This window comes from Bos grunniens, chromosome 9, assembly GCF_055505025.1.
Source record: "Bos grunniens cultivar Pamir isolate PY7600 chromosome 9, Bosgru_T2T1.0, whole genome shotgun sequence".
NCBI classification, from domain to species: Eukaryota; Metazoa; Chordata; class Mammalia; order Artiodactyla; family Bovidae; genus Bos; species Bos grunniens.
In genome coordinates, this window is record NC_141173.1 from 66,338,206 (window position 1) to 66,365,924 (window position 27,719).

General features: G+C 40.3%; 1 protein-coding gene across 3 annotated transcripts in view; it reads right to left on the reverse strand.

The window, feature by feature from the left end:
- Positions 1 to 27,719, reverse strand: part of MRAP2 (melanocortin 2 receptor accessory protein 2) — a 145,115-nt gene that overhangs the window by 85,947 nt on the left and 31,449 nt on the right. Inside the window, exon 1 of one of the 3 annotated variants that reach the window (XM_086316422.1) lies at positions 19,891 to 20,028. The exons of the other annotated variants lie outside the window; for them this stretch is intronic. The gene's annotated coding sequence lies outside the window, so the exon portion shown is untranslated. Of the gene's footprint in view, positions 1 to 19,890; positions 20,029 to 27,719 lie in introns of those variants that run through there. 3 annotated transcript variants of the gene reach the window in all.

A 27,719-nucleotide genomic window follows, 5' to 3' on the forward strand; every position in this document is an offset into this window, starting at 1 on the left:
CAGGACAGTGATACCAAACAGTGTCAGATCTAGCCAGATGGATGGAATGCTTGAATGAAAGCAGTCAGTCAAGCAAGACAATCATGCCAAGTGGGAACTCGGGTACTTTCCAGCTGCACGTAGATCAGAGGGTCCCTGGGCACACATCCCTTCATCCCACCTCCAGCTCTGCCTCTTACCGATCCCACCACTTGAGTCTATAGAGTCTACCTGTGTCCTTGGACTCCCAATTATTTTAATTTTCTACCCATTTCCTCTTTCATTTTTATCCCTTTGGGATCAGCTTTGGTAAGGTATCTGCCTTATAAGAAAAAAACAGGATTTTTCCAGTCATCCAGTGGCTAAGACTCCGTGCTTCCAGTACAGAGAGCATGGGTTTGATTCCTGGTCTGGAAACAATCACACACGACACACAGTGAGGCCAAATAAATAAACAGAAAGAACTAAAGTCACACAGCACTTTCTTCCTCATGATGGTAGGAAAATTAGTTCCCTGTAATCTTCTGGAGAGGGCTCTGCTTTAGGACTCAAATGAATCTGGAAGCAGCCTGTTGCCTGATTCAACGCAGATTATGGATGTGCCTATAGTTCCTTTAGTCATCAGAAACAGTGATCTGTAGAGGGTGGATGACACATTCAGCTGTCACTTCCCTCCCAGGACCAGGAGAAATCATTTAACTCAAAAATCAAACAAAAGGAGCAAGCTCTGTCTTGTCTGATTGGCAATTACATTGTTTGAAAACCAGTCCTTCCCTCCAGCTTCTGAGGAAAACTCAGGGCTTGTACTGCTGATTAGAGAGCAAGAGTCTTTTTGCCAAACTCTAATGGATATTCCCCCAGATTTTGGAAGCAGAGTGAACACTGAATCATCAAAGAACAATCAACCGTGGGCTCCATTTCAGATGTCTCTTTGGGCAGGAGAGGTTTAGCTCTATGCCAGATGCTAGACTTAAATCAATAACTCATCTTCCTTATATCCCAAGTAGATAACACTGGATTTTTGTATTTTCTAAAGAAATACAGAATATTTGCAACAGAATAGGAGACCCTGGACTCTAAGATACATGGAAACATCCTTGTCTTCTTTCTCTCAAAGACAACTGCTTGTTTATATTTAACATTTAGGTATCATTTACTCTTATCCAGACTTTATAAGGGCTTCCCTGGTAAAGAATCTGCCTGCAATGGAGGAGACCCTGGTTCGATTCCTTGGTCAGGAAGATCCCCTGGAGAAGTGATAGGCTACCCACTCCAGTATTCTTGGGCTTCCCTGGTGGCTCAGATGGTAAAGAATCTGCCTGCAATGTGGGAGACCTGGGTTCAGTCCCTGGGTTGGGAAGATCCAATGGAGGAGGGTATGGCAACCCACTCCAGTATTTTTGCCTGAAGCATCCCATGAACAGCGGAGCCTGGCAGGCTACAGTCCATGGGGTTACAAAGAATCAGACATGACTGAGCAGGCATGCACACACACAGAGACATACCAAAAGACAAAAATTCGTCTCACTTTTGTTGAGTACCAGGGATAGACACTATGGTATTACAAATCAAAATGAACGTTATTAACTACTTTTCCATTCCTGGATCTATACTAGGTTCTGAAGATATGTTAGTGAACAAGATAAATTCTGCCCCTGCTTCACAGAACACACAGGTTTCAGAGAAGGCTGCCGAAAGAATTCCAGGTGAAGTACAGATGACAAACATTCCGAATCGCCCTTCTAGGTTTGATTTTGTCAAATGCTGAGATTCCCTGATTTGGCAGTCATAATCTCAGGAGTTGCTTCTTGAATCTGGCAGTTTTTCCTTTTAGAACTTCTGGAAGATAACATGATAATGGGTACTAAGTAATTTAATGGTTATCTACGGAGTTGACATTGCTGGGTAGGGGGAGAGATCCAGCGGTTACACAGGCAATGCCATGGTGGGGGTGCACTGGCGAGGGTCCCATTGTGGATGGATTCTGTTTACCAAAGGGCCTAGAGAAAGTCAGTTCTAGTCAGAGCAGACTGAGTCGGGGAGCATACTCTCCCTTAGAAGTCAACTGATGATGATTTAGAGCATCAGCTCTGCTATTGGAACAAATTAAGAAAAATATTTTTTTAAGGACAGAGGCTTTCTGAGCAAAAGGCAGAAACGAATTCAGGACAGTGAGATCAAGAACCACATGGACACACACACATGAATCCAGGCTGTCTTGCAACCAAGATAACTCTGAAGAATGAGTAGTAGCAACTGGCACTAAGACCCATTTTAGACTACAAGACTGTGTATTTAAGTATACAGTAGACTGTGTTACTTAAGTGTAATGAACATTATATTTTCTTAGAGTGGACCATTACTTCTTCCTGTGATGTTCATAAATCTCTATCTATGTTCCTGGAGAATGTAGACCCTTCCTAAGAGGAATGAAACAAACTAGATAAGCGGAACTCAAAAGAGACAGATAAGCCTCTTCTCCACCAGAGTTGTGGTCTCTGTTCTTAGCTTCATCTGGCTGCAAGTGGCTAGTGTTCGGATAGGGACCATCTCATCAAGCAAACATCTTTCTCTTTCCCTTAAGCTCCATTATTTCCTCTCAGAAGAGTACCCTGGCTCCAAGAAAAATGGTCAAGGTTGCACACTTAACCCTTGTGTACAGTTAGCATTTCATGTTGATACTCTAGACAAACCCCCAATACCTTTTGGAAGACTTCATTCAGTGAAGAGAAATTTACTGCAATGTGTCTAAGTATATGCAGTCAGTGATGAATGTGCCAACTCGTGTGATAGGGCACCTCTAACTGAAGGATGTCTTCCTATGGAGGATCTCAATACCCTAAACAGTGTGGAAAGAAGCCCTTAGCTCACTGCAGACTGACAACTGTGTAACTCTGAATAAGGAAAAGCTTTTGGGGCCTCTGTGTTCAGTGGCCCTGGCAGGCTTTCAAAATTTGGTTAAACAAGTTCCAGGGCAGCATAGGACAATAACAGGAGTTTGGAAAAGGAGGTGGAAAGAGAGATCTGAGTAGTGCCCTGCAATAACCGCAGAGCCATAGCCAGAGTCGTGTGCCAAGAACAAAGTTTTGAGATGACCCCTCAGGAGAGCAAAGTAAGGCTGGTCAAACCCAGCATGAAAGGGCAATGAAATGTACAAACTGCAAGAAAGATCACCAAGGGGAAAAAAAAAAAAAACACCCAAGCTTCATGCTGATGAAGTTGGCAAATTTACTTTCTAAAGAGGCCAACTTTCCCCCACTCCCAGCAAAACTCAGTTATCCATAATGACACCTAGTTAAATTATTGTTGTTGTGTAACTGGTCTGGGATTCAGGGTACATATAGGCAATGTGTTGGTAAACACATACATGTTAAGAGACCATGGAACCTTGAAAGAAAAAGCAATTAGGGGCTCAGAAATTGTTTTTATGTCATTTCTATTTGAGAAGTGAGACCTGAAGAGAAGATGCTTAAAAACAAATTAAAAAACCCCTCCATTCTAGTGAACACATGAGGGCTTTAATTCATATTGTATAGAAAGACAAACAGGTAAGGAAAAGATGCCCAATCAATGCTTCCTTTCCAACTCCACTGGATATAAAGATTTGAGAAGGGAAACCTAAAACCATGGAGTTAAATAGCCTGTGACTAAAGGCGATGGCACCCCACTCCAGTACTCTTGCCTGGAAAATCCCATGGATGGAGGAGCCTGGTAGGCTGCAGTCCATGGGGTGGCTAAGAGTTGGACAGGACTGAGCGACTTCACTTTCACTTTTCACTTTCATGCATTGGAAAAGGAAATGGCAACCCACTCCAGTGTTCTTGCCTGGAGAATCCCAGGGATGGGGGAGCCTGGTGGGCTGCCATCTATGGGGTCGCACTGAGTCTGACACGACTGAAGTGACTTAGCAGCAGCAGCAGCTTACAGTGTGGGAGTCAGAAGACCACTTGGCTTACAGACCCTCCCAATTCAGTGGTTCCATCAAATTTCCCGTCGTTCATAACACTGACATTTTGATATCCCAGCAGAAAAGTGCAGTTATGAGCTCATGCTTATTTTTACCAGCTAGAGCATTACCCATGTGTCTCTTTAGAACAGTGAGACCCCTAGGACACAAAGAAAGGAAAAAACATTCAATCATGATTTTTGATGCTGTGATTTAAAGTGCTAGTACCTCCTTTGAGAGAGTTACAAAGATAGCAGGAAGTTGAGATTCCCAGGGCAGGTCAGCAGGCAGTAGAGGAAAGGCATTTTTATAGCAACAATAAAAGCTTGAGAAAACATTGTTTGAAAACATTGCTCTTCATCAGGCAATTTCTGGCTCCTTTCCTTACCAGGATGAACTTATTGGTCCCAAGCCATACACCATGCAATGCACAAGTAATTCAAAGTATTTTCTTCTAGCCAATTAGTAACTGTGCTTAACTCAATGAATAACAAGTGACCCTAAAGTCTGGGGAGAGTCAAAGTCCACTGCCTCATGGACTATATTTCCTTATGTCCAGAAATACAGGTGCCCCGATTTGTGTCTTTCTGAAAGAATAAAGGAAAAAGAAAATTGCAATGGAAGTTTTATTCTTTACTTTCATCTTTTGCCAAGTTTTAAGGACTTTACCATGGAAATCACAACAGAGGAAGGAAATTCTGCCCACAGTTCTAAATGATTTCTATAAACCTCATTCTTTTTGTTTTAAAGAGAAAAATGATATCAAAATTATATGTGTATTTGCATTTCCTTTCTAAGTTCAAGGCTGAGAAAATATGAATTTAGTGAGGAAACTCAGAACAAAAGAGGAAAAAAATCTTATTTAAAAAAGAAGCCAGAAGCTGACTTAAATTGGGCTTGACTTTTCAAAAAATTATTTCCCCGAGGGACTTCCCTGGTGGTCCAGCAGTTAAGACTTTGCCTTCCAAGGGTGCAGGTTTGATCCCTGGTCAGTGAGCTAAGATTCCACATGTCTTGTGGCCAAAAAAACAAAACATAAAACAAAAACAATATTGTAACAAATTCAATAAAGACTTTAAAAATGGTCCACATTAAAAAAATCTTTAAGAAATAAAGTTAAGAAAAAAGAAAATTAAAGTTAAGAAAAAAGAAAATTTCAAGTTAAGACAACCCATTTCAACATTCCCCACTTCTTTTATTAGGAGAAAGAAAGCCTGTTAGCAGGGAGAGTTTAAATTCTCCCAAGGGAGTTATAAACAACCTTCTCTAATCAAAATCAATATCTGACCCAGAATGTCTTGCTGGAATTACCACCTCAATATGACTCACACATTAGTTCCTGCTTCTATTGGTGAATCTCTACCTGTATTTTTATTTTATGGTCTTTCCTGATTGAAGTTGAAAGCATCATTGATGACCTGGCATGACTCTAAGAAGTAAAGAAATAAGTAGTGAGATTTTAGAAAACAGGAAGAGATTATTTATCATGTTGACCTTGGAAGTTATGTCTACAGGCTCCATAGTTTTGGTTGGTATATTAGCTTCTTAGGGCTGCCAGAGCAAAATCTCATAAACTTGGTGGCTTAAAACAACAGAAATTCATTCTCTTACAGTTCTGAAAGCTCGAAGTCTGAAATCAAGGGGCCAGCAAGTTGGTTCTTTCTGGATATCTCTGAAGGAGATTCTGTTCTAGGTTTCTCTCCTAGCCTATGGTGGTTGCCAGTAATCTTGGCATTCCTTGGTTTGTAGATGCATCACTCAAGCATCTACCTCCATTATCACATGCGTGTCTGTGTCTTTGCTTTCTCTTCTTATAAGGATGCTAATCATATTGAATAAGGGATCCACCCTACCTCAGTATGACTTCATCTTAACATATCTTAATTACATGTGCAAAGATTCTATTTCCAAAAAGGTCACATGGACAGGTCCAGAGCTTAGCACTTCAACGTACCTTTCTAGGGTGACAAAATTCAACTCGCCGTAGCCAGAAACAAATTTTTATAATCTTAACCAAAATGACTAAAGTTCAAGAAATCATTCTGTGTAAACCATTTTATGGACCTATTCACCCTAAAAATGTAAGCCTTTGGCTTCACCCATGAGATTTGCATGTCAGCAAGTTAGGTTTTATATATGTTTTGTATAGTGGCTTTTAAAAGATACCCATCAGGTAACTGCCCTTTATCCTCATTAAAATAATCCACTTGAGCTGCTGCATTTGGGCAGTCACTGGAAATATCCTATTTGAAGTTGACTTACAGAATTCAAACGTATCACATATAATAGGAGACCAAAATTTAGGGTGTTGGGAGTTTACACAAAATTTAGGGTGTTGGGAGATATTGGATGATCAAGGAGGAGACCAAAACTGGAAGTTTCCTATCTGATCCACCAAACTTGGACAACTTCCAGTGGGATTACAAAACAAGAATGCTTGGAAAGTAGTTTTCCTGATTTCAGAATAGTAATGGAATTGCAGTAGCAGCAGTTCCCCTGAAACCAGCTCCACTGGGTGATGTTTTTCTCATCTTTGGAGGGATCTTGGCCAAAAGCACCTTGAAATGAATTTCAAGTTAAGACAACCCAACCTTTGAACCAAACACACCAATCAGGCAGCACTGAGAAAAGGCAAAGTAGAGAGTAATCATCAAGTGTTTGTGACTGACTCCTCCATTTTACTCTGTTGGAATTAAAGGTAAAAAGCCCTTAATTTGGGAACATTATAAATGCCATGAAACCAACAACTACACAGTAATTGCTTTGACTTCCATAATTTCCCCCAACATTTCACCCTGAAAAATATCAAGCATATAGCAAAGTTAAAAGAATTTTATGGTCAGCATCACCTGGATTATATCATTAACATTTGCTCTCTCATATAACTATCCATTGGTCCAACCGTCAATCTACCTGTCAATTTATCTTATTTTTATGCATTTGAAAGTAAATTATAGATATTAGTTCATAACCTCCTAAATATTTCAGCATGCATATCTTTAGCTGGGGATTTACATAAATCCCCATTTACATAACAGGGCACATAAACCATGAGATATTTAGCATGCCCTCCCCTCCCCATGAAGATAATTTGTTTCATAGTAAGTGTCCAGGTAGCATATTTTCCCCAGGCATTTCAGTAAATAACCAAAATAGAAGACAGAAATGTTAGTACTCAGGAAGGAGATGGCAAACAATGGGAGGAGATGAAACAAGAGCTGGTGGAAACCAGCAAAGAACTGGAAAAGAAAAACCATAGAAATAAGGCAAAATTGGAGGAAACGCAAATCAAATCGACACTGTAACAAAAAAAAAATTCTTTGAAAGTTGAAAAGAATTGGAAAGAAAATGATAAAGAAACAGGCAAAGGAAATCCAACAGATAGTTGAAATTACCAAAGAGAGAAAAACTACTTAAGTAGTATGAGAATGAGAGGGACAGAAACATAATGGTAAATATGATACAACCCCTGCAATATAGAGACATTGTATAATAATTAGTATATGTCTAGCAGTATAAATGTGATTTAACTATTACACAGTGAAATGGGAAGATGGGCAAAAAAAGTGGGAAGAAAAATCCAATGATCTGTAATATATCTGAGTCAAAGGATATGAATATAAATACAAGCATATATAAAGGTAAAAAGATACATTTTAAAAATTGTTTTTTACCAAAATTAGGAGATGTAGGGGAAGGAGTTAGTGGAAAACATGAAAATCAGCTTGTTTTAGAAGGAAATGGCAACCCACTCCAGTTTCTTGCATGAAGAATCCCTTGGATAGAGGAGCCTGGTGGGCTACAGTCAATGGGGTTGCAAAGAGTTGGACACGACTGAAGCAACTTATCACAGCACAGCACAGCACATTATTGCTCATAGTAAGGAAAAATAGATATTGTATCTAAAGAAATAAAGTGCTCTCTCCAGAAAGCAGGAATAGAAGGAACATACCTCAACATAATAAAAGCTATATATGACAAACCCACAGCAAACATTATCCTCAATGGTGAAAAATTGAAAGCATTTCCTCTAAAGTCAGGAACAAGACAAGGGTGCCCACTTTCACCATTACTATTCAACATAGTTTTGGAAGTTTTGGCCACAGCAATCAGAGCAGAAAAAGAAATAAAAGGAATCCAAATTGGAAAATAAGAAGTAAAACTCTCACTATTTGCAGATGACATGATCCTCTACATAGAAAACCCTAAAGCTTCCACCAGAAAATTACTAGAAATAATCAATGACTATAGTAAAGTTGCAGGATATAAAATCAACACACAGAAATCCCTTGCATTCCTATACACTAATAATGAGAAAACAGAGAGAGAAATTAAGGAAACAATTCCATTCACCATTGCAACGGAAAGAATAAAATACTTAGGAATATATCTACCTAAAGAAACTAAAGACCTATATATAGAAAACTATAAAACACTGGTGAAAGAAATCAAAGAGGACACTAATAGATGGAGAAATATACCATGTTCATGGATTGGAAGAATCAATATAGTGAAAATGAGTATACTACCCAAAGCAATGTATAGATTCAATGCAATCCCTATCAAGCTACCAACAGTATTCTTCACAGAGCTAGAACAAATAATTTCACAATTTGTATGGAAAAACAAAAAACCTCGAATAGCCAAAGCGATCTTGAGAAAGAAGAATGGAACTGGAGGAATCAACCTACCTGACTTCAGGCTCTACTACAAAGCCACAGTTATCAAGACAGTATGGTACTGGCACAAAGACAGAAATATAGATCAATGGAATAAAATAGAAAGCCCAGAGATAAATCCACGCACATATGGACACCTTATCTTTGACAAAGGAGGCAAGAATATACAATGGATTAAAGACAATCTCTTTAACAAGTGGTGCTGGGAAAACTGGTCAACCACTTGTAAAAGAATGAAACTAGACCACTTTCTAACACCATACACAAAAATAAACTCAAAATGGATTAAAGACCTAAACGTAAGACCAGAAACTATAAAACTCCTAGAGGAGAACATAGGCAAAACACTCTCTGACATACATCACAGCAGGATCCTCTATGACCCACCTCCCAGAATATTGGAAATAAAAGCAAAAATAAACAAATGGGACCTAATTAACCTTAAAAGCTTCTGCACATCAAAGGAAACTATTAGCAAGGTGAAAAGACAGCCTTCAGAATGGGAGAAAATAATAGCAAATGAAGCAACTGACAAACAACTAATCTCAAAAATATACAAGCAACTCCTATAGCTCAACTCCAGAAAAATAAATGACCCAATCAAAAAATGGGCCAAAGAACTAAACAGACATTTCTCCAAAGAACATACAGATGGCTAACAAACACATGAAAAGATGCTCAACATCACTCATTGTCAGAGAAATGCAAATCAAAACCACTATGAGGTACCATTTCACACCAGTCAGAATGGCTGCGGTCCAAAAGTCTACAAATAATAAATGCTGGAGAGGGTGTGGAGAAAAGGGAACCCTCTTACACTGCTTAAAAAACTGGAAATAGAACTGCCTTATGATCCAGCAATCCCACTGCTGGGCATACACACTGAGGAAACCAGAAGGGAAAGAGACACGTGTACCCCAATATTCATCGCAGCACTGTTTATAATAGCCAGGACATGGAAGCAACCTAGATGTCCATCAGCAGATGAATGGATAAGAAAGCTGTGGTACATATACACAATGGAGTATTACTCAGCCATTAAAAAGAATACATTTGAATCAGTTCTAATGAGGTGGATGAAACTGGAGCCTATTATACAGAGTGAAGTAAGCCAGAAGGAAAAACATAAATACAGTATACTAACGCATATATATTCAATTTAGGAAGATGGTAACAATAACCCGGTGTACGAGACAGCAAAAGAGACACTGATGTATAGAACAGTCTTATGGACTCTGTGGGAGAGGGAGAGGGTGGGAAGATTTGGGAGAATGACATTGAAACATGTAAAATATCATGTAAGAAACGAGTTGCCAGTCCAGGTTCGATACACAATACTGGATGCTTGGGGCTAGTGCACTGGGACGACCCAGAGGGATGGTATGGGGAGGGAGGAGGGAGGAGGGTTCAGGATGGGGAACACATGTATACCTGTGGCGGATTCATTTTGATATTTGGCAAAACTAATACAATTATGTAAAGTTTAAAAATAAAATAAAATTAAAAAAAAAAAAGAAAGTGCTAAGGGTAATACGTATCTACAATTATACAAGTAACCACAAAACAAAACCACTAAACTTCCTAAATATCAGATAAATCATCCAGACTATAAAGATCACAGACTGAAATACTTTTTTAAAATACTTTTTTAGAAACTATAAAATGACATATATAAAAATATAACAGAATTGAGACTACATGTCTTTTAAATCAATAAATATAAATGGAATGAACATATCTATTAAAAGAAAAAGAATTGTAGGCAAGACTAAAAAGCAAAACACAACTCCAAGCTGTGTGTAAAAGAATCACTTAAAACAAAGTAAGCCAGAAAGGTTTAAAATAAAAGTGGGGAAAGTTATACCAGGTATTTAGAAACCAAAAGAAAGCAGGGATCCCAATTATAAAATCATAATAGATGTAGTACCAGAAAAGGAACATTAATGAAACAATGAGAAGGCATTTTAAAATCCTAACTCCTTGTAATTAATGGTGATTCTGTAACAGCTATAAATATTTACTTGAGCATAAAATAACGTAGCAAAAATTTTCATAATTCAGAAACTATAGGAAATACCAGAAAGATTGGCAAAATATATTTCTAATAGGAGTTTATCTCTCAGAAATAAATTGGCAAAAACTGAATAAGGATATAGAATACCTAAATAACATAATTAATAGAGATAATTAATAAAAATGCAATACCTAGAAAATAGAGAATACATCTCCTTTTCAAACACCCATAGTATAGTCAACTAAAACTGACCAGACTAGTATACAAATAAAATCTCAATAAATTCTTTATGATAGTGAGTTTTGCCATCCAAGAAAATGAATGTCTTTCCATTTGTCCAAGGCCATTTTGTCCTACATAAATATCCTATCATTTATTTCACATAGGTCTTTGTTTAATTATTGATACACTTATCTCTTGATATTTTACCTTATTCATCACTATTATTAATAGGCTTATTCCATTAAGTTGTTATACTAACTGTATATATGGATATATAGAGAAATATATATGTGTGTGTGAATATATATACATTTATTAATATTAGTGTTATACTATGCTCCTTTGGGCTTCCCTGGTAGCCCAGGTGGTAAAGAATCCGCCTACAGTGCAGGAGATCTGAGTTTGATTCCTAGATCAGGAAGATCCTCTGGAGAAGGGAATGGTAACCCACTCCAGTGTTCTTACCTGGAGAATCCCAAGGATAGTGGAGTCTGGAGGGTTACAGTCCATGGGGTCACAAAGAGTTGGACATGACTGAGCTATTAACATGCTCCTTTACTGAACTGTAAATTTTTCAGCTGATTTTTATTGCCAAATACCCAGTTCAGTTCAGTTCAGGTCAGTTGCTCAGTCGTGTCCAACTCTTTGCAACCCCATGAATCACAGCACGCCAGGCCTCCCTGTCCATCTCCTGGAGTTCACTCAAACTCATGTCCATCGAGTCGGTGATGCCATCCAGCCATCTCATCCTTTGTCGTCTCCTTCTCCTCCTGCCCCTAGTCCCTCCCAGCATCAGGGTCTTTTCCACTGAGTCAATTCTTCACATGGGGTGGCCAAAAACTTCAGTCAATTTCCCAGTAGCCCTGTAGTCCTGAGAAGGGTGGCCGGAAGGGGAATCTGAAAGTTCCTGCAAAGACTCAGAGCAGCTGATGGACACTAATTTGCCTCTGGACACTGCTGGAAGAGAACATGATTTCTGCTTTCTTTCCACCTTCTAAAATCTTATAATATGCATTTTATTCATACCACTCCAGTATTCTTGCCTGGAGAATCCCATGGACAGAGGAGCCTGGTGGGCTACAGTCCATGGGGTCGCAAAGAGTCAGGCAGAACTGAAGCAATTTAGCACACCCTAACACACCAAAATTACAGTTGGATATATATGTGTGTGTGTGTGTGTGTATGTATTTCACTTTGCATAGAAATTGCACTTCAAAAAACTTATCCTCTACATATATTTACATGTGTGAAATTTAAATAGCAAACACATGCATACAACCTAGCTGTCCATCAATGGGGGGTTGGTTTAAAAAATTATAGTATAGTCATTCAATGGATTATTGTGCATCTTAGAAAAGAATGAAGTAAAACTTTGTGAACTACTTTAGAAATAGTTTCAAGACATTAAGTGACCAAATTAAAGTGCAGAGCTTTATGAAGAGAAATCTAACCTTTGTTTTTTAAAAAAGAAAAAATCACATATTATTCCACTGGCTTTTATATGCTAAAAATCCTGGAAAGGCAAATAGGAAACTAACAACAGTGGTTATCTTTGGGAGAGGACAATAACAAATGGGCAGATGGAGGATAGGATGGGAAAGATATAATACTACTTGGGGATTTATGTTTGAATTATTTCAATGCATTGCCTATTCAAAAATAAATACATGAGTTTTTAATGATGAAGTCCAGAGGAAGAAAAGAACTTGGCAGAAGTTCAGTGGAACCCTATAAAGGCAGTTATCTAAAGACTTGAGAATAAGCTCCATGAGGAGTGAGTCTGATTCAGCCAAGAAAAGGGAAAACTGGGAGGTGACAGAGCAGAACTTCTGTGTACAAGATGATTGCTGACCATTTACCATCTTTCATGAAGACATGAATGGTTGAGCTTGAATATCCAAGTCAGACTGTGAAAACAGGACTAGGTTACTAAAAGCATATACAGACTGAAGCCAACCAGCCTTGAGGTACTGAGCTCTCAATTCACTTGCTTAAACACCCTGCACTGGCTTTTTGTTTAATTACTTTAGAACAGGGAGCAAAGCCCTTCATAATCCGCACCAGGATACCTTGTAAACTGGGCCTGCTGCTAGACACCTGCTGTCCTCTCTCTACATGATACATTCTTGTCTCTGGCCTGGTTTTAACTTCCTGTTTTTAAAACCTCTTGTGCATTTTCATACCTCCATGCTTTTGCTGATGCTGATCTCACTTTTTGGAATATCCTTCTACTTATCTTCCTAAAGGGACCCTACTCATTCTTGAGACTGAAGAAGTAATGCCTTTGTGAAACCCTTTGAAGCCCTCCCTAATTATGGCATAATTCGCTGGGTCTTCCTATATCTTCTCCAGCTGAATGCCCATATCTCTGTTTTATTGGTCACTAAGCTACATGGTGATTAGTGGAATAGAAGTTTGCTGCTGCTGCTGCTGCATTGCTTCAGTCGTGTCCGACTCTGTGCGACCCCATAGACGGCAGCCAACCAGGCATCCTGTCCCTGGGATTCTCCAGGCAAGAACACTGGAGTGGGTTGCCATTTCCTTCTCCAATGCATGAAAGTGAAAAGTGAAAGTGAAGTTGCTCAGTCATGTCCGACTCTATCAACCGCATGGACTGCAGTCTACCAGGCTCCTCCGTCCATGGGATTTTCTAGGCAAAAGTACTGGAGTGAGGTGCCACTGCCTTCTCCGGGAGGAAGGAAATGGAAACCCACTCCAGTGTTCTTGCCTGGAGAATCCCAGGGATGGGGGAGCCTGGTGGGCTGCCATCTATGGGGTCACACAGGTCCAGACATGACTGAAGTGACTTAGCTGCAGTAGCAGCAGCAGCCCTGTTAAAATTGGCAGATACCAGATGTTATCTTTTTATCCTTAGAAACCAATATAGTGGCCCATAGTTAGCACAGTCCCTGGTCTTAAATCATGCTTACTATATGGAGGGTGAGGTATAAAAAATGTAATTGGGAATAAGAAAAAGTAGGCAGTATTCTGTGCTTATACATTTCAAACACTTTGATAGAATGATTACTAGTCTGCTCTCCTATGTTTACAACTTCAGGGACAAATTCCAAGGCAATCTGTAGGATGTACTAAACAGACTCTTGAGTACACCGGGACATATTCATTTCAAAAGATACACAGTGGGTTTGCCACCAAGGCAGTTGTACAATGGGGAATATAAATGTGCTCTGAAAGTGCAACGGCACCTGTTTTCTTCATACATGAAGAAAATGATGCTTTAGGTGTGTATTTTCTGAGACCGTATATATTTAAAACTTCCAAACTTAATGTTCCACTAATTTATTTCAGCATTTTAGTTCTTTTCCTTAAGGAGAAAAAGAAGAGAAGCCCACAAAAGCTTCTACCTGACGCTACCAACACCCACCTCTCCACATCTCCCATGACACAGTAAACAGAAAGAGGACCCCTTTAAGAAGCCTTGGTTTTAGAAATGGGTCTCTTACATGTCAGAAAAATACATTTTATCAAAATATTTCAATCAGGAAATTCCATCTCAGGCTCATATTTTACATCCAAAGTCTTGTTCAAACACCTGAGTCTCTATGAAATCACTTTATTTATCATAACTGAGTAAATTATTCATAATTATAATACATGATCATATCATTTATGAGGAAATTGAATCAAACAGAAGCCTACGCCCTCTTTCAGTCCAATTATATACTGACTCTACTCAAAACAAGTGGAAACAAACTCCTCTAAGGTCAGCTGAGTTGGTCTGGATGTCCCATTCCATCACTGGGACCTCGGGCAAGTACTCATCCTCATTAAACCTCTGTTTCCTCCCCTCATAAAAAAGAAATAATTTTTAAAAAAGAAATAATAGTAACAACATACCTTAAAGCGTTTCAAATTAGAAATGGGTTGCACATAGTACCTGGCATATAGTAAATTCTCAACAAGTTGTGCGCTTTTTTTTTTTTTCCCCCCTAAATCATAGTTCCACCTGTTTACCAGCATTTCCCTTGCCTTATTGTGGTTTCCTCATCTGGAGCACCTGTGCCCTCCCTCAACCTTACCCTGATAGGCAAACTTATCTTGGTCCTTAAATATCAATACCAGTATCAACTCCCCTGAGCAAACTTCCTGATTTCCAACTTTTCTAGGCCAGTTAGTCATCCTTGAATGTTCTGCATAACTCTCTCACTACCCTTACTATACTGCTATGTAATATTTACTTACTTATCTATCTCCCCCACATTAGTGTAAATTCCTTGTAAAGAGAAACTGTGTCTTCATCTGTGATATCATAGTATCTTTATTTCTAAAAACACTGGTGTCTTTCCCATACCTGCATTTAGAAGGGAAATAAAAACAAAAGCTCTTAAAATGCTTTTATTCAGATGGCTGAAACGAAACACTCTAGGTGTTAATGATATTTTGATGAGGAACTCAAGGGGAGATTTCCTATTAAGAGTGTTAATCGGTCAGTTGTGTCCAACTCTTTGCAACCCCATGGGCGGTAACTTGCCAGGCTCCTCTGTCCATGGAATTCTCCAGGGAAGAATACTGGAGTGGGTAGGCATTCCCTTCTCCAGGGGATCTTCCTGACTCAGGGATTGAATGCAAGTCTCCTTCATTGCAGGTAGATTCTTTACCATCTGACCCACCAGGTAAGGCCTAATATGGCAAATATTTAAAATTTTCTTAGTCCTGAGTTAGTCATTACTCTTCTTAAAAAATAAAATAGTGGTACTTATAAAAAATTAATCAAAAGAATCTTAGGTTTTGAATCTAAAGTCTACTTTGCCATATAAGTAAAACAAAATATACCTCTTCCAGAAGCAAATTCAAGTACAATATCGACAATATCCACAATGTATGTTCAAAATGTTCCAAGTTCACAATAATACCTCAACAAATCTATAGATGAATTAAGAATGAGTAAGAGACCCTCTGTTTTAGATGAAGTCAAAGTTTAGGGAAAAGGTTAAAAGGTTTCAATGATGAGTGTCTGTCAGAAGATTGTTTTTACTTCTCTGATGAACTGTGTTTAGAGTAACGCTGCTTTGAGAACTGGACTAGGAATATGTAAAAATCCTCAATATTTCCTTCAACTCCCTCTTTACACACAAATATTTCATCAAGATTAACTTAATCCCTTACATGTGGAATCTAAAAAGAAATGATACAAATGAATTTACTTACAAAACAGAAAAAGACTCACAGACTTAGAAAATGAACTCATGGTTGCCAGTGGGAAGGCACAGTTACGGACTTTGGGAAGGTCATGCACACACTGCTATATTTAAAATGGATAACCAACAAAAACCTATTGTGTAGCACATGGAACTCTGTTCAGTGTTATGTGCCAGCCTGAATGGGAGGCGTGCTTGGGGGAGAATGGATACGTGTATATGTATATGTATGGCTGAGTCCCTTCACTGTTCACCTGAAACTATCACAATATTGTTAATCAGCTATACCCCAATACAAACTGCTTTTGGTGTTAGAAAAAAAAAAAGATTAACGTAATTAACAAAATTATTTTTCAAGATGGAAAACATCACTGTAGAAAGTGAAGCAATCATTTTTTGAAAGTTACATTCAAGCACTCAATTAGAATGAGAATAACACTTTGCTAATTAAGTTGGAGGCAATCTTACACTGGCTTCTCAGGTAGCTCAGAGGTAAAGAATACTGCCAATAGAGAGGATGCAAGACATGCGGGTTTGATCCCTAGGTTGGGAAGATCCCCTGGAGTAGGAAGTGGCAATCCACTCCAATATTCTTGCCTGAGACATTCCAAGGACAGAGTCTGGTTATAGTCCTTGGGGTCTCAAAGACTCAGACACGACAAGCATGCATGCAAATACAACCTTATACCAGGAGTCTGAAAGACTCAGACTCTTACTCTCTATGCTTTTGGTGCAGGACAGTATATCCAGATTTGTTATTGATGGAATCTGAAGAGGTACTTGGAGAAGGCAATGGCACCCCACTCCAGTACTCTTGCCTGGAAAATCCCATGGATGGAGGAGCCTGGTAGGCTGCAGTCCATGGGGTCACTAAGAGTCAGACACGACTGAGCGACTTCACTTTCACTTTTTCACTTTCATGCATTGGAGAAGGAAATGGCAACCCACTCCAGTGTTCTTGCCTGGAGAATCCCAGGGATGGGGGAGCCTGGTGGGCTGACGTCTATGGGGTCACACAGAGTTGGACACGACTGAAGTGACTTAGCAGCAGTAGCAGAATAGGTACTCACCTTCAAAAGCCAAGAAGATCAGATCAGTCACTCAGTCGTGTCCAACTCTTTGCGACCCCATGAATTGCAGCACGCCAGGCCTCCCTGTCCATCTCCAACTCCTGGAGTTCACTCAGACTCACATCCACTGAGTCAGTGACGCCACCCAGCCATCTCATCCTCTGTCGTCCCCTTCTCCTCTTGCCCCCAATCCCTCCCAGCATCAGAGTCTTTTCCAATGAGTCAACTCTTTGCATGAGGTGGCCAAAGTACTGGAGTTTCAGCTTTAGCATCATTCCTTCCAAAGAAATCCCAGGGCTGATCTCCTTCAGAATGGACTGGTTGGATCTCTCTGCAGTCCAAGGGACTCTCAAGAGTCTTCTCCAACACCACAGTTCAAAAGCATCAATTCTTCGGCACTCAGCCTTCTTCACAGTCCAACTCTGACATCCATACATGACCACAGGAAAAACCATAGCCTTGACTACCCGGACCTTTGTTGGCAAAGTAATGTCTCTGCTTTTGAATATGCTATCTAGGTTGGTCATAACTTTCCTTCCAAGGAGTAAGCATCTTTTAATTTCATGGCTGCAGTCACCATCTGCAGTGATTTTGGAGCCCAGAAAAATAAAGTCTGACACTGTTTCCACTGTTTCTCCATCTATTTCCCATGAAGTGATAGGACCGGATGCCATGATCTTTGTTTTCTGAATGTTGAGCTTTAAGCCAACTTTTTCACTCTCCACTTTCACTTTCATCAAGAGGCTTTTTAGTTCCTCTTCACTTTCTGCCATAAGGGTTGTGTCATCTGCATATCTGAGGTTTTTGATATTTCTCCCGGCAAACTTGATTCCAGCTTGTGTTTCTTCCAGTCCAGCGTTTCTCATGATGTATAGAAGTTAAATAAACAGGGTGACAATATACAGCCTTGATGAACTCCTTTTCCTATTTGGAACCAGTCTGTTGTTCCATGTCCAGTTCTAACTGTTGCTTCCTGACCTGCATACAAATTTCTCAAGAGGCAGTCAGGTGGTCTGGTATTCCCATCTCTTTCAGAATTTCCCACAGTTTCTTGTGATCCACACAAAGGCTTTGACATAGTCAATAAAGCAGAAATAGATGTTTTTCTGGGACTCTCTTGCTTTTTCCATGATCCAGTGGATGTTGGCAATTTGATCTCTGGTTCCTCTGCCTTTTCTAAAACCAGCTTGAACATCTGGAAGTTCACGGTTCATGTATTGCTGAAGCCTGGCTTGGAGAATTTTGAGCATTACTTTACTAGCGTGTGAGATGAGTGCAACTGTGCAGTAGTTTGAGCATTCTTTGGCATTGCCTTTCTTTGGGATTGGAATGAAAACTGACATTTTCCAGTCCTGTGGCCACTGCTGAGTTTTCCAAATTTGCTGGCATATTGAGTGCAGCACTTTCACAGCATCATCTTTCAGGATTTGAAATAGCTCAACTGGAATTCCATCACCTCCACTAGCTTTGTTCGTAGTGATGCTTTCTAAGGCCCACTTGACTTCACATTCCAGGATGTCTGGCTCTAGGTCAGTGATCACACCATTGTGATTATCTGGGTCGTGAAGATCTTTTTTGTACAGTTCTTCTGTGTATTCTTGCCATCTCTTCTTAATATCTTCTGCTTCTGTTAGGTCCATACCATTTCTGTCCTTTATCGAGCCCATCTTTGCATGAAATGTTCCTTTGGTAAAAAGCCAAGAAACCAGGTTTCAAACCAAAAGTATGCACAAACCTATAATAACTCATATAGTTTTAAATAGAAGCAGAGGGAAAAAAAGATTTTTTATTTATTAGTACTCCCTTATTTTCTAAGGAAGAAGGATTCTGGTAAGTGAAGGATTCCACCATAGGGAAGAGGTAAAATGGGCTGAGCTCTGTAATATAAACCAGCTGCCCAAGCAGCCTCCTTTAAAATGTTCATTTCTCACCAATGCTCAAGGGAGGGGCATTTTATTGGAGAATGAGGACTGTCTGACTTCTGCTCCCAGAAAGTCATGGAGTGAGGACAATAGATTTCCCAGGACCCAGCCACATGTGTCTCACACAATTATTTTCGTCTTTTGGTTGGATTCAAAACCCCAAGTGGAGCAACTAATTTTATCACTGAGAGAACTGAAAGAAAAAGATAAACTAACCCCAACCAATGTAGGGGTTAACATACATCCTGCTGTGATTTGCTCCTGGTAGCTGATCAAAAATAGTGATGTTACTTGGAATCAATAACAAACTTCAGAAATGTAGCTGAATGTACCATGAAGTCACAGTCTCAACTGGAACAGCTATGCTGACAGAGCTGTAAATATTTCCCTTCAAAGCCACAACAGTCCAATATAGGGTGTCTCTGTAGCAAGCCCTCCCTCCTGGCTGATGAAATCAGTCGCCATGGTAACAGGTGAATGAAGCAAGAGGCAGAAAATCATTTTCCATCCCCAGCACAGTTCCTTCCCCTTTTACAAAATAACTCCAACACCCCGACAAAGTAACAAACAAAAAAAAAACCCCTGTTAACACTCCAGAATTCACAGATAAAGTCTCCTCCCTTGCTCCACTCAACCCATCTTCCTACACCACCCCATCACCTAATCCATACCGAAAATACTTTTTTTTTTTTTATTGAACTCTACCCTCACTACAACCCTCCCTTATCTTTGGATTGATTTTATAGTGTCAATTCATAGTTCTTCCCAAATGTTCACAGGCAGCCAGGAGCCAGGACAGACCCAGGAATGGCCCCAGTTTCCAGTTCATCCACCCTCCAAGTCCATTTACAAATACCTCCCCTGTGAAGGTGCATGCATCCCCTTCCCTCCCAAATGACCTACCTTCCCAAGATCCTCATTTCATCTCAAGGTGGGGCCATTTTCCCCCAGGCCCAGACTTCTCATGCTGGTCCCAGACGTGTCACTTCTGGTCTTCAGGCCCCACCAGCTGCTACATTCTTCAGATACTTTTGTTTTGCTGGACTTCATCCCTTCCTCCACCCTCCCCAGCAACTTCCCAAACTTCACTGACTTACACCTCCCGTGCTAACCTGTCTCTTGGCATCAGTTTCTTTCTCTCTGACCTGTTTCCTAACCCTTGTATTGTAATGTTAGAAGTCCAGAAACACTTTTCTTAGCTGCAAAATACCAGAGACATCCTTGAAGAGCCCGACCTCCCTTGTTGAGGAAATGATCTGAATCAGAATCAGCTGCTTTTGGTTAGGAAGGGCCTGAAAGTGGGTGGGACTGTTGCAGGTGAGGTGAGGGGAAGAGCTTGTTACTCAGAGGAGGAAGGATGGGGATGCCAGCGAGATGACAGAGGCTTTGCACCCTGCTGCTGCTGCTGCTAAGTCGCTTCAGTTGTGTCCGACTCTGTGCGACCCCATAGACGGCAGCCCACCAGGCTCCCCCATCCCTGGGATTCTAGGGCTCCCAAAACTTTAGGGAATGATCAAAGTTACAAAACACCTGGTCAAAGTAGATTTTGGTTTTGTTTATTTTGTGGGGTTGGTATGTGTGTGTGGCAAACTGAGGAAGGTGCTTTGCTTATCATCCTAGTTGACATGACAGGACTTAGGCAGGCACTTTGTATCCCTGAGGCAGACACAGAGCTGAGGACAAAACGATGAATATATGACTTGTAAGAAATTCTCAAAACCATAGAAGGGCTCTGAATTCTCATTTGTCATGTTTGACTCTCTGAGGCCCTGGCTGAAGCCTAGCATACATTTTAGTAAGCTTATGTAACTTTATAACCTGCCTTTAACACTTTCTGGCCCAAGGGAGAGCATAAAAATAAGTAAAGATTGTAAAATGTGAGTAGGACACTTTATACACTGTGATTATAACCTTATGAAAACTATTTATATGCAGGGGGCATGGGTTTGATCCATGGTCAAGAAGCTAAATTTCCACAAGCCACATAGTGGGGCCAAAAAGTAAAAAAACAAGAAAAAGTTAAAAAAATTTAAATAAAAAAATAAGATAATTAATTTAAATACAAAGTAAATTTGAATTTAAAAAAATATACAAAGATCAACAGTTTGGTAGTAGAATTACTGGTAACTCTTTTTCAAATGTTCTGTGATATATTATATTAGTTTTACATTTTACATAGGTAATTATGATGGCTAAATAGTAATGTGAGGAACTGTTCATGACAATATATTAAGTTTAAAAAACAGAATAAAATAGTGCTCTGGTATGTCTGCAATAATGTAAAATAAAAATCCAATAGTTACCCTCCACTCTTTTTGAAAGTTCACTTTTATACCACTTCATTTTTATGAAAGGCTTACATTAGCATCTGCTTTCACTAATGGAAAGAAATCCTAAAAGGATTCTTGTTTTTATGGGAAAAAGGTGAAAAACAAAAAGAATGTTCAGCATCTGTTTGCAGTGAGCTGTTAGAGGCCATGTGTACCCTAAGCAGAGAGAGTAGCACCACCAAGATCTTTCCTTAGAACTATGGTCAGCATCTCAGTATCAGGTTGTCTTAGATTTAACTGTGTCTCTGAGCAAGTGTGCCCGCTCAGTTGTGTCTGTCTCTGCAAATCCATGGACTGTAGCCTGCCAGGCTCCTCTGTCCATGGGATCTTCCAGGCAAGAATACTGCAGTGGGTGGCCATTTCCTCCTTTAGGGGATCTTTCTGATCCAGGGATCAAACCCCATCTTCTGCATTGATGGCGGGCTCTTTACCATTGAACCACCTGGGAAGCAGGTGTCTGTGAGCATCTACACTTTAATTTCAATTTCTTTTGTGCACCCCTTAGCTGGATTGTGTCCCTGGGCAATTGCTTCTTCACTTCACACCATGCTGATTTACAAAAAGTTTCTTAGGAACACTCTACTTTGGATATGGAAGAAACCCAGTATGTAAACAAGGGGTGGAAAGGTGTTAAAAATAGTCCCAGTTTGATTCTTTTCAATTAATTTTTATTGGAGTATAGTTGTTTTCCCTGGAGGAGGGCATGGCAACCCACTCCAGTATTCTTTCCTGGAGAATCCCCACGGACAGAAGAGCCTGGTGGGCTATAGTCCATGGGGTCACGACTGAGCGACTAAGCACATAGCCATTTTATAATGTTGTGTAGTTTCTGCTGTACAACAAACTGAATCAGTTATATGTGTGTGTGTGTATATATACATATATATGTATATATATACCCCCTCTTTTTTGGATTTCCTGCCCATTTAGGTCATCACAGAGCATTGAATAGAATCCCTGTGCTATATAGTAGGTTCTCATTAATTACCTATTTTATACATCATAGGACTTCCCTGGTGGCTCAGATGGTAAAGTGTCTGCCTACAATGTGGGAGACCCGGGTTCGATCCCTGGGTCAGGAAGATCCTCTGGAGAAGGAAATGGCAACCCACTCCAGTACTCTTGCCTGGAAAATCCCATGGATGGAGGAGCATGGTACGCTTCAGTCCATGGGGTTGCAAAGAGTCAGACAACGACTGAGCGACTTCACTCTCTCTCACTTATGCATCATAGTGTATATATGTCAATCCCAATCTCCTAATCCATCCCACTCCCCACTTCCAACCTTCCCCTTTTGGTGTCCATAAGTTTGTTCTCTATATTTGTCTCTATTTCTGCTCTGCAAACAAGTGCATCTCTACCATTTTTCTAGAATCCATATATAAGTGATTCTAAACTTCACTCTGTCACACAGAGTGAAGTAAGTTAGAAAGGTCCAGTGTGATTTTTATGGGAGGTAGACTCTGTGATGGAGTTGACTTCAAGTTGTTTTTTTAGGGAGCCCTTAATATTAAGACTTGTGGGAAAGACGAATTAGAAGCGGGGAGGGCAGGGAGAAGTCTAGCTGCCCTGGTCCCTCAGAGTTGTCCCTGTTGGGTTGGAATCCCTGTTCTGCATGGTCCACACGCTCAGTCACAGGATGCGGGCCACTCCAGGGAGGGGTGGCCTCAGGAGAAACAGTTCTCGGTTGCAGGGGCTCCACCTGAAGGCTGTCTGCTGACAACACTCTTAGTAGCTGAGCCCACAATTCCTTCCTTGATGCAAGCTGAGTCACACATGTCCATATTCAGTACAAAAATGAGAACATTTGGTATGAAATGGCCGGATACAGTGTCATTCAAAAGCCTTCATGTAAAAATCCCTTTTAATGTTGCTACATCAAATTTTTATTGCTATAGAACTGTGCTTTTAATAATACCCATCTCATAGTACTGCCATGAGAATTAAGATGACAAATGTAAAGCACAAGGCCTGGCCCAAAGTGCTCAATATTATTTATGGTTATTTGTTTTTCATTTTTCCTAACTTAAGCCATACTGGGATGAACTAGTCTTCTCCTCTGCCTTCCTTGTGTCATGAGTCAGGGCCAAGCTACACTTTTTTGCATCTTCCCCTTCTCTTTCTGCTTCCCAGCATTAAAAATGACATAAGGAGTTTGGGAATAACACATACACACATAAAAAAGTGATAACCAACAAGCAAGGCCCTGCTTTACAATGCAGGGAGCTATACTCAATGCTCTGTAGTAACTTATAAGGGAAAAGAATCTGAAAAACTATATATGTGTGTGTATATATATACAAATATATTTATAGGTATAACTAAATCACTTTGCTGTATATCTTTACTCATATATATATATATTTGTTATATGTTTTCATATATATGTATAGGCTTTCCTGGTGGCTCAGTGGTAAAGAATCTGCCTGCCAATGCAGGAGACTCAATCCCTGGGTTGGGAAGATACCCTGGAGAAGGAAATGACAATCCACTCCAGTAATTTTGCCTGGGAAATCCCATGGACAGAGAAGCTTGGCAGGCTACAGTCCATGGGGTTGCAAAAGTGTCAGATATGACTTGGTGACTAAACAACATGTATGTATATATATATATATATATGAATATATGAATATATTGTATACATTCATATATATGAATATATATATGTATAACTGAATCACTTTGCTATACACCTGAAACTAACACAGCACTGTAAATCAACTATACTTCAGTGAAAAAAAATTTTAATTTAAAAATAAAATGATGTAAGGATGTGATGCTGGAGTCACACCAGCCTTCTTATGAGCATTTGATGACAGACAAGAAGGACAGACCCACAGTCTAAGGTTGGTGAAGCAGAAGAACACATAAATAAATAATTCACGTCTTTAATATCATTTTTGAGATGACAAGCAATCCTGAGTTGTTTCACTCAGTAAACAAAAATATATATCCTCATGATATTTAAGCTACTCATACTTGCACTTTATTACTTGCAGCTAAAAATATTTCTAGCTAATACATAGGGCAGAAGGGATAGACAGAAGATTGGGAGGAAAGAAACACATAAGGTTTACAAGCTGGCTTGAGTTCTGGTAAGTTGGGAGAGTTGTGTGAATACAGGAACTTTATAAATAGAACTTCATGATGAGATCTCTTCCGACTGTGTCTGCTTCAAATTGATCCAAGGTTTAATTTTCTGAATACCTCCCTTCTCCTGACACAGAACAAATTAAGCCCCCCTTTGCCTCTAGGCTATGTGGAGCAGGTGTGTGCAGAAAGAAAGGGTGCTAATGAGATTTTCTGTTATTGGTGGGGACCATTGTGGCCATTAAAAAACAAATGAAAAACTGCTTCATTCAGACATAGATTCCTAGAACTTTAGTAAGAAGACCTGCATTCTGACAGTTTCCAACATTACCTATAATTTTAAGCTATTCGTCCTCTTTATTATTCATCAGCATGGAGTTGTGGAAAGACATCTCCATCCTCAGGAGGCTGTGTGCACATGACTCAGCTAGTGACTGGCTGTGGACCTTGGGAGAAGAAATTCAGGAGCTAGGAATTTAACTTGCCAGTATTCCCCCAGTAAATGAGGAATGGAGAGAGGAATAGACTTTAGTGCTTCACCAATTTTTATTCTTCATTCTAATTCTCTAAATGATTCTGCTTATCAGAGGCAGATTTCAAGCTTCTATACTATCATAGATGAAAGAGATGGCTAGGAAATAAAATCTCCTTGAATGATTAATTTAAATGAGTTTCAAGGACTGTAGAGTTTGGAACTGGTACATTATGAAAAATAAAACTGACTTCCTGGGTTGACTTTTTTTTTGCGGGGTGGGGGGGGGTTGACTTTTAAGAAAATAGAGTGAATCCATTTTCAAGGGAGATGGACGAACTGACCCTAGCCCAGGCCCACAGATCCCACACACTCATACACGCTTGGAAATGTCAGTTATTTAGCAAGATGCTCCCCCACATTTGTGACACACTGGGTTATATGTATGCCATAACTTCTGTTTTGTTTTGGCTCTTAACTTTGTGTGGGTGACCATACACTTGTCACAACGAAATGATTTCTCAGTGCATGGTGGAGGCTCACAGGACTAGCAGAACAGTTGCCTGCTCCTCTCTGCTGGGCTGTGCTTCTTTTCCAGCCTTCTACACTCCCCAGCTCAGACATCCTGTCACATCTTTCCAGACCTGTCTTTCAACTGCTTACACGATTGCGCGTTTATCTTTGACCTCTCAAGTGCTGCACAATTAAGTTGACACATATAGGGACTTTCCTGATGGTCCAGTGGTTGAGAATCCACCTTACAATGCAGGGATTCAGGTTCGATCCCTGGTCAGGGAACTAAGATCCCACATGCTTCAGGGCAACCAAGCCCATGTGCCACGACTGCTGAAGCCCATGTGCAGAGAGCCTGTGCTCCACAACTAGAGAAAGCCCACAGGCAGCAAAAGACCCAGTGCAGCCAAAGAAGAGAAAGTTGACACATATAATGTCCATGGAGCCTGCCTCTACTAAGACAGTCTGTCTGCTGCTTCTCTCAGCACATTAGATGAATCCAGAAGCCTGAGGAGGGGCACTGGGGCAGCTGGTAAGTACAGCACTACAGAGCCTCACTCTGACCTTAGTGCTTCTACCAGCAGGCCAGCTCTCAGCTCCTTTGTTCTTGTTCCCCTTGGGCCCTCTGCTCATAAGCAATGCCTCAGCGGTTCTCAGCATCACACACAAGTTAAGCAAGTACATTCTCACCTTGAGGGTGCCTACAAGGCACTAAATCAGATTGGGTGATCTGAGTAGATAAAAAGGCCTCTATAAGCACAGCCATGCAAACCCTGAATAGACACATTAAGTGCATAATCAGTTTAGTTCAGCTGCTCAGTCATGTCTGACTCTCTGCGACCCCATGCATAACAGATGGTTACTTTTTAACCTCAAGCCAAAGAACTTGGCACAGAAGGGACCAATTTTAATCTGTGAAATCAAACAGTAGTTAGCAAAGTGATTCCCACTAATTCATGTATTCCATGAGCTGGGAGCAGAAGTAAAGGTATAGGATATTTCCTCCGGATAGCAGACTCTTCTTAGAGTTCTCTGTTTAGTCTAAATGGGGGTATGACAATGTTGGGCAGTGTTTCCCATGTGTGGGCTGTGAGTCCTTTTCCTCATATATCACCAGCGTGGTTTATTTAAAATGTAATTTTGTAGACTCCATCCAAGAGTTAAATCGGAATCTCTGGCAGTGGGGGATGCTAGGAGTGTGTATTTTAATCAGTTTCCCAAATTTGAGACCCACCCAAGTAGAGACAGGGCTTCCCCTGTGGCACTAGTGGTAAAGAACTCGCCTGCCCGTGCAGGAGATGGAAGAGACTCAGGTTCGATTCCTAGGTTGGGAAGATCCCCTAGAGAAGGGGATGGCAACCTACTCCAGTATTCATGCCTGAGAAATCCTATGGCCAGAGGGGCCTGGTAGACTACAGTTCATAGAGTCACAAAGAGTCGAACACAACTGAAGCAACTTTGCACACACGTGGAGAATATGGAGTTTGACTAACATATCAATGTTTCCCAAATGTGCCTGGAGCCCTGAGGTCCTTTTCAAACAGACTCCCAGACCCCTTCCCTGGGAGGTGCAGGTTTAGTAGGTCAGGGGCAGGGCCCTGGAATCCGTACACTTGTGTCCCAAGTGACTCTGGTGGGACAAGTTTGGGGAACTCTGAATAGGAGAAAATTGCAAGGCACATCACAGTTAAACTGTAATAGTAAAGCTGACAGTTATTACATCCTTCCCACTGCTGAATGTTTTCCAGTGTTTGCTTACCTTGAAACAATCTTAGCAGATCAGTGATCATTACTTTATGGTGGAGGGGAATGAAACTTAGCAAGGTAACTTGAGGTGATACAGCTCATAAGTACTGAACTCAAGTCCTAGAAGTTAAAAGTCCCTGCTCCTTCCCAGGCTGTCTCTTTCTTTACACACCAGACGAGCACCAGAACAGAGTGCCTTCTCTCCTTTACTACACCAGAGAGAGTCTCGTCTATGTGGTTTTACAGCGTTTTGAAATAGGACTTGGCACTCAAGGTCATAAAATACATTTCTCCTCATTTTATAAAATGTTTTGCTAATAGACATCTTATTTTTAGGGTTTCATTTTGAAAACTGTTTGTCCGATGTTCACCTTTTATGCTAAATTCACTTCTTTATCAGGACATTTGAAGCTTCACATCATCAGCTTCTCCCCCAGTGACCTTGTAGAATTCACCTCTATGTCACAGCTGAGAACTCAGAATTATCTATTACTGCCAAGAGGCTAGAATGAACATCACAGTCTCTCTCTGAGCAGCTGCAACAAATATGCTTTGGTCTTAGGTGTTCTTAATCTTT